We start from the raw sequence: 10,458 nt of genomic DNA on the forward strand, positions 1-10,458 counted from the left end.
GTTAAGGTTCTATTCTTTTATTTTTAAAAAATTTTTATGGATGCAGAAGAGTTTTATGGGACAAATGTGATATTTTAATACAAACATACAACGTGCAATTATCAAATAAAGATCACTGGAATATCCAGTTCTTGAAATATTTACCATTTATTTATATTAGTAACACAAATTTTATATCAAAATCCATTAGCAAGGTTTCTTCAGATATATAAAACAAACATGATGTGTGTAAATATAGAAGAGGATTTACTATAAAAAATTAACTCACAGGGTATCAAGGCTGGTAAGTAAAAAATCTGCAGTGTGAATGTGCAGACCCAGAAAAGCTGAAGGGGACCGATGAAATCTGAAGGCAGTCTGCTGAAGAAGTGTCTCTCCTTTGGGGATGTCTCTTTTTTAATTCTATTCAGGTCTTTTATTGATTGGATGAGACCCACCTACATCAAAGAGGACAATCTGCTTTATTCAGACTTCACAGACTAAAATGTTAACCTCATACAAAAACACCTTCCAAGTTGTCACATAAAATTCACTTATTTGGTAGACGTATAAATGGTTACTAAAAGAGTTAGGTGAATATTTGTTGAAATACAAGGTCAATGTGTCTCCATGAAAAATACTTCTTAAATACAAAGGAAAAAAATAACAGGAGAAACCTTGAAGAAACCACTTCATGCAAGTTACCAGTTAGCCTAACCAATATAATCATAACTTATACTGACAACATGCACCACCTGATGTGACACACACACAAATCATTTAGGTATTATTTCTGACGATAATGCACAGCCAAGAGTGAACCACAGGAAAACAATCAAACAAATTAAGCTGCCCTCTGTTACTTTTCAGTAATACCATTGAGAATACTTTTCCAGATTAAGGAATACTAAATTCAAAGACACATAAATGCAATGAAATTTCTTGGATTTGAGAATAGATGAGAAAATATAAATGTTAGAGTACATTTTAACAAATAAAAGAAAGGCTTATAATATTGGCAATTTAGTCACAAATTTCTTAGCAAATACTAACTTTAATATTTGTTGATTAAAAGTAAAGAAAGCATGGAAAATTTAATAAGTGATCAACTGTAGGATTTTACAAAGAGAAGTTTAACATTTCCCTTAGCTAAACCAAATTATGGCCAGAATTCTTCCTTCCTCTAGTTCCCTGACCTTTTCATTCTTTTTTAAATTTTTTTTTTTAATTTTAAAGATGTGGGGTACAGTTCATGGTTAGGTATACAAATGTTCATTATGCAGATTACCCTTGTTGATGAGGTGTGCCCTCCCCCCCGGGTAGTTTTCCTCAATTGCCAATCCCACACCTCTCCCTTGGTGGTTTCCCACTACTGCCAATCCATTTCTTATAGTATTATAATTGTTCAAGGTCCACTTAAGAGTGAGAACATATGGTACTCTGTTCTTTGTTTCTGTGATAGATCATTGAGTATGATGAACTCTAAATCCATCCAAGTTGCTGCAGAGTCCATATGTTTGTCTTTCTTTATGGCTGCATAATATTCCATTATGTATATGTTCCTCATTTTTTTATCCAGTCCGGCTTCAATGGGCAGCATGGTGTTTTGCTCTTGTGAATAGAGCTGCAATAAACATGCATGTGCAGATATCTTTCAATTCTTAAAGGATTAATGTTTGAAACTTGCAATTGTAATTTTCTTTGTCCCTTTATAATGTAAACTTAAAAAAAAAAAAACTTGCTGGTTTTATAACCCAAGAATGTCTTTCTCGAGGATCTGGGAGCCATTATTTTTATATGTAGTCATCAAGAAAGAGCATCCCTAACTCTTAGCTTCTGTGGAGGGTAGGAGTTTAATTTCAGTCTAACTTGGATTAAGATTGCAAGACATCTTGTCATGAAAATTTTAAAAAGTTTGCCTTTTTTCTTTTATTTTTTGATAAAACAATTAGCTAACACAGATGACTTAATTATATAAAAATAAAATACATTTGCAAATAATGTGAACATAATGTTCTGGACACATATCAGTGATCAACATTCTACCCTACATGCTCAAGTAATTTTCCACCAGCTCACCTCAGAGTTTAAAAATCCTCCTTCCTTGACTTTTTCAGTAAAGTCTACAACTTAATTTGAGAAAAATCAGTTGCTGTAAGGGTTCTGTCATCATAATGAAAAAATCCATTATGTGTCTTTAGTCCTTATATTTGATAGCTCACAGAACTGTAGCATCTCTACAGATGTAGATTTTTTTTTTTTGAGTTGGAGTCTCACTCTGTCGCCCAGACTGGAGTGCAGTGGCCGCTCCCGGCCACCGCAGCCTCGACCTGCTGGGCTCAGGCGATCCTTCCGCCTCAGCCTTCCGAGTAGCCGGAATTACAGGCATGCGCTAACACGCCCGGCTGATTTTTTGATTTATTGTAGAGATGAGGTCTTGCTGCCCAGGCGGGTCTCGAACCCGCGGGCTCAGGCAATCCACTCACCTCAGCCTCCCAAAGGCGCGGGATTACAGGCTGAGCCACCGAGCCCGGCTGATTTTTTTTTTTTTAAAAGCATTTTAACAACTGCTATATGCATAAGTCAATAACAGCAGCTATTTGCTTCCTGGGGAAGTTTATTGACTGCATGTTGTATGTTAAAAGATGCTTTTTAAAACATTATCTTTCAGTGTGCTTTGAAGATTTTTAAAAATCAGTCCTTTTAATTGACTGTTTCATTGTTTTCTTTCCATATTTTCATGTCTTTTCCTCCTATTTATTGTTATTTGGTATTTTCACCTTACCTGGAGCCTTGACCTTGACTATTCTATATTGTTTGATTCAATGCTTAAGAAAAACAAACAAGCAAACAAACAAAAAACCTACCTTCAAGCTAGTTTAACAAATATAATTTTGATGTGTCCTGATTTATAATTACCATCTGGGAAGAAGTTAACCCTTCTAATAAAATACTAAAATAGTCAAGTGACATTTTTACCTTGAAATTACATGTGGAGCAAGAAGTTTAAAATGTAATGGTTGTTTTACTCACCATTAACATTCAAGAGGATTGCTGTAGTTTCAAGCTGTAGTTCTGTCTGCCTACCTGAACCAGAAAGTGATGGTGATTCTGTCTTTTTATTTCTCAGGAAATAGAGAGAAAATATTAACAAAGGGAATATATTGTATTTTAATAGTGAATACTAAATACTGGAAATCCACACCATACATACTGTGTTCTATTTCACCTACCAGTAATTAGAATAAAAAATTAAAATAATTTTGACATTCTTTCCCTGAGTTAGGGATTCTGTGGTAACAGTACTCTATCAAGGGAACATGAAACATCGTATAACTGTCAATTGTCTTTACCTCCTATAAATCAAAGTCGTTTCCACAACAACTAGTGTTAACAAGTACCCCGGAGCAGGTCAACTATTCGACTGACTTTTTCATTGTTTTTTTTTTTTTTTTTCCATATTTCCATTTATTTTCTTTTTTATCCATGTATATTTTAATTTTTTGTTTTAAATTTATCTGGAGCCCTAACATTGATTATTTTATAGTTTATGTTTCAACCAATGTTTTCAAAAGGCCCCTAGACTAACCTAATACAAAACTTTTGCTGTGACCTAATCCATAATCACTTTGTGGAAATAACCTAATACTTCTGATAAAACACATTAAGACTTAAATTGTTAATGCTATTAAAATTTTGGGGGGAGAAAGCCATAATCTACTCTACCAGTTGTCCATCAGTAATCCAATGACTCTTTCATTTGTTAGGTCTTTTTTTTTTTTAATGTAGCCTAAAATTGAATATTTTTTTCTATAAAATTTTTTCCAAAATTAAATTACAGAATTAGTCTGTTAGAGATAATTTCCCTTAAAGAAAAATTATATTGAAATTTTACACATATATAGAGTTTAAGTGTTGAAAGTTCTTTTAAATATGATGCATATATTATATTTAATTGAAAATCCTATTGCAATTACTTTTTTCAGTATGTGCCTGTGTGGTTGTGCATGAATGGGAATATTTATTTCAAGTTCTTCCCTAACTCCTTCCTCCTAAAGAAGTTTCAGAATCTTGACTTCTTCAAAACCCAATGCTTGAAGGCATCCTCTTCATTGCCTGTAACAGGAAAGTAAAAACTGAATATGAAAGAACAGAAACCTCACATATAGTGAGGAGAAGTATTTGATTTTTAAAAGGTTAATTCAATCTGAATGCAGGATAATTACAGGTACTTGGTTCATTACCAGGAGAACTGAGGGCAGTTTGAAGCCCAAACTTCACCTACATGTAGCCTGCATATGTAGGTAATTCTTACTTGGTTCCCAAATTCCTATAATAAATAAAATAAATAGTAAAAGCCACATAACTTGAGGTTAGGGCTGAAGGGAGTTGTGCTGGAACAATTAAGGCTGTTAAGAAAAGATGATACATGAGGAATGGTTAAAAATTAGAATTTAAGCCGGGCTTGGTGGCTCAGCCTGTAATCCCGTGCCTTTGGGAGGCTGAGGTGAGTGGATTGCCTGAGCCCGCGGGTTCGAGACCCGCCTGGGCAGGCGAGACGTCATCTCTACAATAAATCAAAAAATTAGCCGGGCGGGGTAGCGCGTGCCAGTAATTCCGGCTACTCGGAAGGCTGAGGCGGGAGGATCGCCGGAGCCCAGCAGGTCGAGGCTGCGGGGGCCGGGAGCGGCCACTGCCCTCCAGTCTGGGCGACAGAGTGAGACTCCAACTCAAAAAACAAAAAAAAAAAAATTAGAATTTAGACGCTTTGCATAGTTTTAGATACATCCAAGGAAGAAGTTTATCTTTCATGAAATTAATTGAAGAGATATTTTTTCCAGAAGTTGTGAGCATCTAATTTATATAGATACAAATATTTTGTGAATGTATTGTCTAAATTAATTCATAGCCTTTTGAATAAATGAAAGATAAAATCTGGAAAACTGATAACTGACATCTTTCAAGATATAAATAACATCACATGTACATAGAGGAATCACTGTTACTTTATGACAGATTTTGGAGCATGTAAAGCAAAGGCAGTTTAACACTGAGTTGAGGGCAATACTGAGAGTAAAAGAAAGAACAGAAGTCAACTGTCAGAAAGACTTTAAGAATATGCAAGATATTTCAAAGGGAGCAAAAACAAACTAACCCCGAAGTAGATAGTATAAACCCTCCAATTTCCTTCTTTACTGCCTTTTAATTGGTATGTCTAGTTTGTTTTTGTTTTTGAATTTGTTTTATGGCATCCATGTTAATTTTTAATTAACTTTTATATTTCTACAAGGAATATCTCCTGAGATATTTCTTGGGATTATGTTAAAGCTATATTTCACATTGTGACAAAAGGTGCTTTTAATAATATTGAAAATTCTTATCCATGAACATCTTTCCATTTACTTAGATGTTTAATTTTCCTATGTAATATTTTGTTATTTTCAGTGAGTGATTCTTTCACATCATACTTCAAATTTATCGTTATGTGTTTTGTATTGCTGGTGCAGTTGTATTTTTTTCAGTGTCTGGTTGTTCATTGCTGGTATGTAGGTATATAATTTATTTTTGCATATAAATCATGCATTTTAGTACTTTGCTAGTAGATTTTTAAAACTGAATTTATGATTTTTTTTACATATATGACTAATTTGCAAATAAAAACAAAAGTAATGTATATTTCATCACACTGAGATATTGAATGTGGGGTCAATATTTCTTGACTTTAAATATGTGCAACCTTTCTAATTTTATCAACCAATGAAGTCAACCAAATCATTACCGTGGTTTTTAAAAATCTTCAGTTATTAGCTGGACGTGGTGGTATGCATCTATAGTTCCAGCTACTTGGAAGGCTGAGACAGAAGGATCGCCCAAGTCCAGCAGGTCGAGGCTGCAGTGGTTGTGAGCGTACCACTGCACTCTAACTTGGACGACACAGTGAGATTCCAACTCAAAAAAAAAAAAAAAAAAAATCTTCAGTTATATGGAAGAAATGTGTGACACAGTAATAGACAGTTGAACAGATTTAAAGCATTCTTCAAAAGAATAACACTATTAAAAAATGCTCACTTAAAGAATGAAGAGTTGTGTTTCATCTCTTTGAAGATGGTGAAACTAAATAAATTATTTGAAATTTTGGAAGATTTTAAAAATTCTTGCTCCATTTATTCAGCCATTTTTATTTTTTTATGTCAGTATGGACTTATGGATATTTATTTTATACTAAGTACAACACTTGCTAATCCATGTGCTCTTAACTAAAGGCAGCAACAGGCTTTTAATCGATCTGATAAAGATATTTTGAAGAATGTCCTTGAATTTGTATTTATCATATACATTCTCATGATTATACTCAGGCAATGCCTTCCCCACATACATACATACAACTGGCAAAGAAATTTAACTTTCTTATCCAATGAATTTCTAACTAAATTATTAAGGGGGCAAAAAAAGAAGGATGATGGAAAAAGTGAAAGAAGAAAGTCAATTTCATAGAATTGAAATGGTCCACTGGCCTGATCATCCCTGCAAGAATTTCTTAGCCAACTCAGGCACTAAATAGTTAAAGAGAAATATTACTAAAAAACAAAACAAAACAATGGCAAAAAAAACCCCAAAACTTTCTAAATAACTTAACCTTGACTCTTAACCTTGACTTTTAAGCAAAGTTTATATCATGGTAGTGGTATGTTTAACCTCAGTAGTAACTGAAAAATTTTTTTTTTTTTGAGTTGGAGTCTCACTCTGTCGCCCAGACTGGAGTGCAGTGGCCGCTCCCGGCCACCGCAGCCTCGACCTACTGGGCTCTGGCGATCCTTCCGCCTCAGCCTTCCGAGTAGCCGGAATTACAGGCATGCGCTACCACGCCCGGCTGATTTTTTGATTTATTGTAGAGATGAGGTCTTGCTGCCCAGGCGGGTCTCGAACCCGCGGGCTCAGGCAATTCACTCACCTCAGCCTCCCAAAGGCACGGGATTACAGGCTGAGCCACCGAGCCCGGCTAACTGAAAATTTTATTGCCTGTTTTTCTATAAATGATTTCAAATATTATTTATATTCACATATTTATTGCTTAAAATGGTCTCTACCATTTCCATACACTATGAGTTTTCATATTAAAGTCAAATTACTACAAAATGTTAATAATCTAAATATGGAATAATTATAAGCATCTGATATTTTTAGTTCTTAGTTGTGCATCTTTAATCCACTTGGGAAGAGACTTTGTATATAAGCATAACATTAAGTTTTTTGTGTTCCAGCTGTGTATTTTGCCTGAAGTTAAGTGTTTTAGATGCCGTCAATTATTTGTAGTTTTATGTTTGCAGTAAAATAAGGTCTTAGTTATATATTGGCAGTAGTTTCCAACATCTCCTGCAAAGACAATATCTTCTTCTTTTACTCTTTAATGATCTGAAATTTAAATAAATTAACAAGCAACACAGAACTTAAGTTGGTTTGTCAATATCTACAATGCTTCCCTTTCAGGTCTTCCAGTCTTCTATATTTTTTTCTTTTGAAAGTCACCAAGCATTCACTATAAGTGAATATATATGTATATGTTCACTACATATATGTATTAAAAATTCACTTATTTTCTCTGCTAAATCCAAGTGATGATGCTTTCTAATAAAGTACTGGCATGAACATTTTCTTCCGTGGCACTGTTTTCACAGGTTTAGTACTACTTTCAATGTTGTTACTTGATAGGAAAAGTGCATCCAGTACTTTCCAGCACAGGCCACCAATGATGTTGCATAGCATTAGTACTAGAAATGAATTAGCTTACTATCCCGCCTCCAAAAGTATAATACCTCAATACTGCACCACCATCTCCCAACAATTTCTGTGGCCTCTGCGTTTTATGAATGAGAATCTTATGCACACTCAGTTTTCAGACCATAAAATACTTTAGGGTCAATGTGGACTTCTATTACCTAATCTCATCACTACTTACATTAACAGTGCCATCTTTGAGGAAGTGTTTGGGCTGCTACCGCATCAGGAGTAGCAGATTTCTGAGTCTGTGCTGTCCTGCTACTGCTTTGTTATTGATTCACTATTGTTATGTTGTGAAACTTGATGCTGATGGTATCTTCCAGGCATACATAGGGATGTATACCTATTCCAAAAGCAGCATCTTCTGCAGCTTCAATCTCACTTACATCTCATTTCATAGAATGCAATCTTTACTTTTCACCTCCGCATATTAAAGCGATCTGGGATAGTCGGAATTTGGTTCACTTGAGACATGGTAAAGACTAAGTCACGTGGCTTAAAAAATATGAAATTCATCTTTGCTTCACGTAAGAGATGTCTGAAGAGAGATGTTCCAGGACAGATAGATCTTTCTGTCTTGGTATTCTGCCATCCTCATTCTCAGCAATCACCTCATAGTCCACATAGTTAAAGTTGACTCCCTGAATTCATGCCATCATATCCACTCCCAAGTCAGCAGGAGGAGAGTCACATTGATGCTGTGCTTAGATACGTAATTTGCTTTATTCAATGGACTTGCATTATATGTGAAAGGTCTCAAATGGCCTCTGTTCTCAGCTTGGACCCTAGAATAAATAGATATGGAACAGAAAAAGTCAATACCCAGTCTATAGATAAGCCTAATGGAAAACAGACACCATTTATAGGCTCAACACAGAACAACTGTGAGTGTGAAAAGTAAATTCCTATTTCTGAATGCCATAAAGATTTTGAAGTTGCTTATTACAGACAGCAACCACTGACTACTGTAGATTATTTTGCCTCCAATCTCCTGCATGGATTTTCTTCATCTAATTCTATGTTACTAATGCCACCAAGGAGAACGTCCACAAATGTAAATCTAAAACAGTCCCCAAATTCTCTCATATTAGCCACACTTCAGGTGATTCAACTCACTAATTTCAGACTCATCATTCACAAGAAACTTTAATTTCTTTAGAAGAATCCACATTTTGCAGAATGAACTTGAGATAACAGAACATAAAGTATTTTTAAAAATTTTATCTCATGCTTTCATTCATAATCGGCTGCTTCTGCACCTAACCCCTTTTTGCTTTACATTTCCAAATTTATCTCTGCAAATGCTCAAATTTTAAATACAAAATGGTCCTACAACTTGAGGTCCTCACTTATTTTACTATTTTATTATTTTATTTTACTGTTGTTGATGGTGTGTTCGTAACCCAAGGGCACCACTTGCCTTTTTCACACTGGCATTCTGTGTGTGTCTATGTTCTATGTTACTAATGGCGATCTATAGATAGATTAGGGATGATAACAGTTGTCTTCTTTATATACTTTTCTGTACTTACTGCATTTTCTGCAATACATATGTATTGCGTGTTATTGCAAAAGTTATAAAGTGACTTGGAAAAACATGCAAAAACAGTTTAGCCTTTTATATTTATTGAGGTCATAAAGCAATTAATGAAACTACTTTGTTGGCATTAACAGCCAAATTGATTGCAGCATTAAAACAGATTTTGTTAAATCTGTCATGGCATTGTAACATTTTCAGATAAAATATAAAGCTCAAAAGGATCCGTAAAATTTATTGGGTTTTAATTTTTAGTATCATCAAATTTGCTGAAGGCAAATTGGTATGCCCATTTAAAAAGCTGATCCTTAAAGAGTTAGTAAAAGATATATTAATTAGAAATGTTCAGTTCTTGACCCATTATTACTATTCTTTATAAATACGCTGTGAAATATTCATTTAATACTTCAGCAGTTTTACCATTCTTGCTGTCTCGTTTCTCATTTCATGCTGAAGAGCTCCAATTTCTTCCTTGATTAAACTTTTGCTATAATAATAATGAAAAATTATTTTAATTATGAGAAAGCTTTATCCATAAGGATTTGATGTCTTTCTTATTTTGATTTTTATTGCCATCTAGATCACAACATTATGTTACTTCCATGTCTTAGTTAAACATTTTCATTTTGTAAAATGAGAATTAACACTTTAGCTTATTTTTAATTTGCTTAATAATGTGCATTTATTATTTTCCCTTTGTATTACAATCAAATGTCTGACAATTGATTTAGTTTCTAATCAATGTCTTTGTGGTGATATACAGAACCAGAAATAAAATCATATGACTGCAAAAAAGGATATTTGAGTTTCCTCAATTGTCCAATAATATCGCATACTGTTGTGTATATGTATAGAGGCACCTCCTTTTTACACAATACATTATTTTATGCTTTTATAAAGAAAGATATACTTCTATTTGTCTATATGAACTCAGAACATTCTCAAATTATTTTTTAGTCCTACAAAGACACAAAATGTGAACAAAAAAAAGAAATCAGGATAATTTATTTCTACTATTTTCTGGTCCTTTCACTTTCTGTATATCTCCCTATTCCTGCTCCCTGCATCTACCACCAGCCTCAGTTTCTTGCTTTTTTTAAATATAGGTATTAAGGGGTAGTCACTTTAATGTGGATGGTTTTTCTTCCATTATTCTCTCTCCT

Source organism: Carlito syrichta, unplaced genomic scaffold (genome assembly GCF_000164805.1).
Source record: "Carlito syrichta isolate Samal-C Ts95f unplaced genomic scaffold, Tarsius_syrichta-2.0.1 Scaffold86710, whole genome shotgun sequence".
Taxonomy (NCBI): Eukaryota; Metazoa; Chordata; class Mammalia; order Primates; family Tarsiidae; genus Carlito; species Carlito syrichta.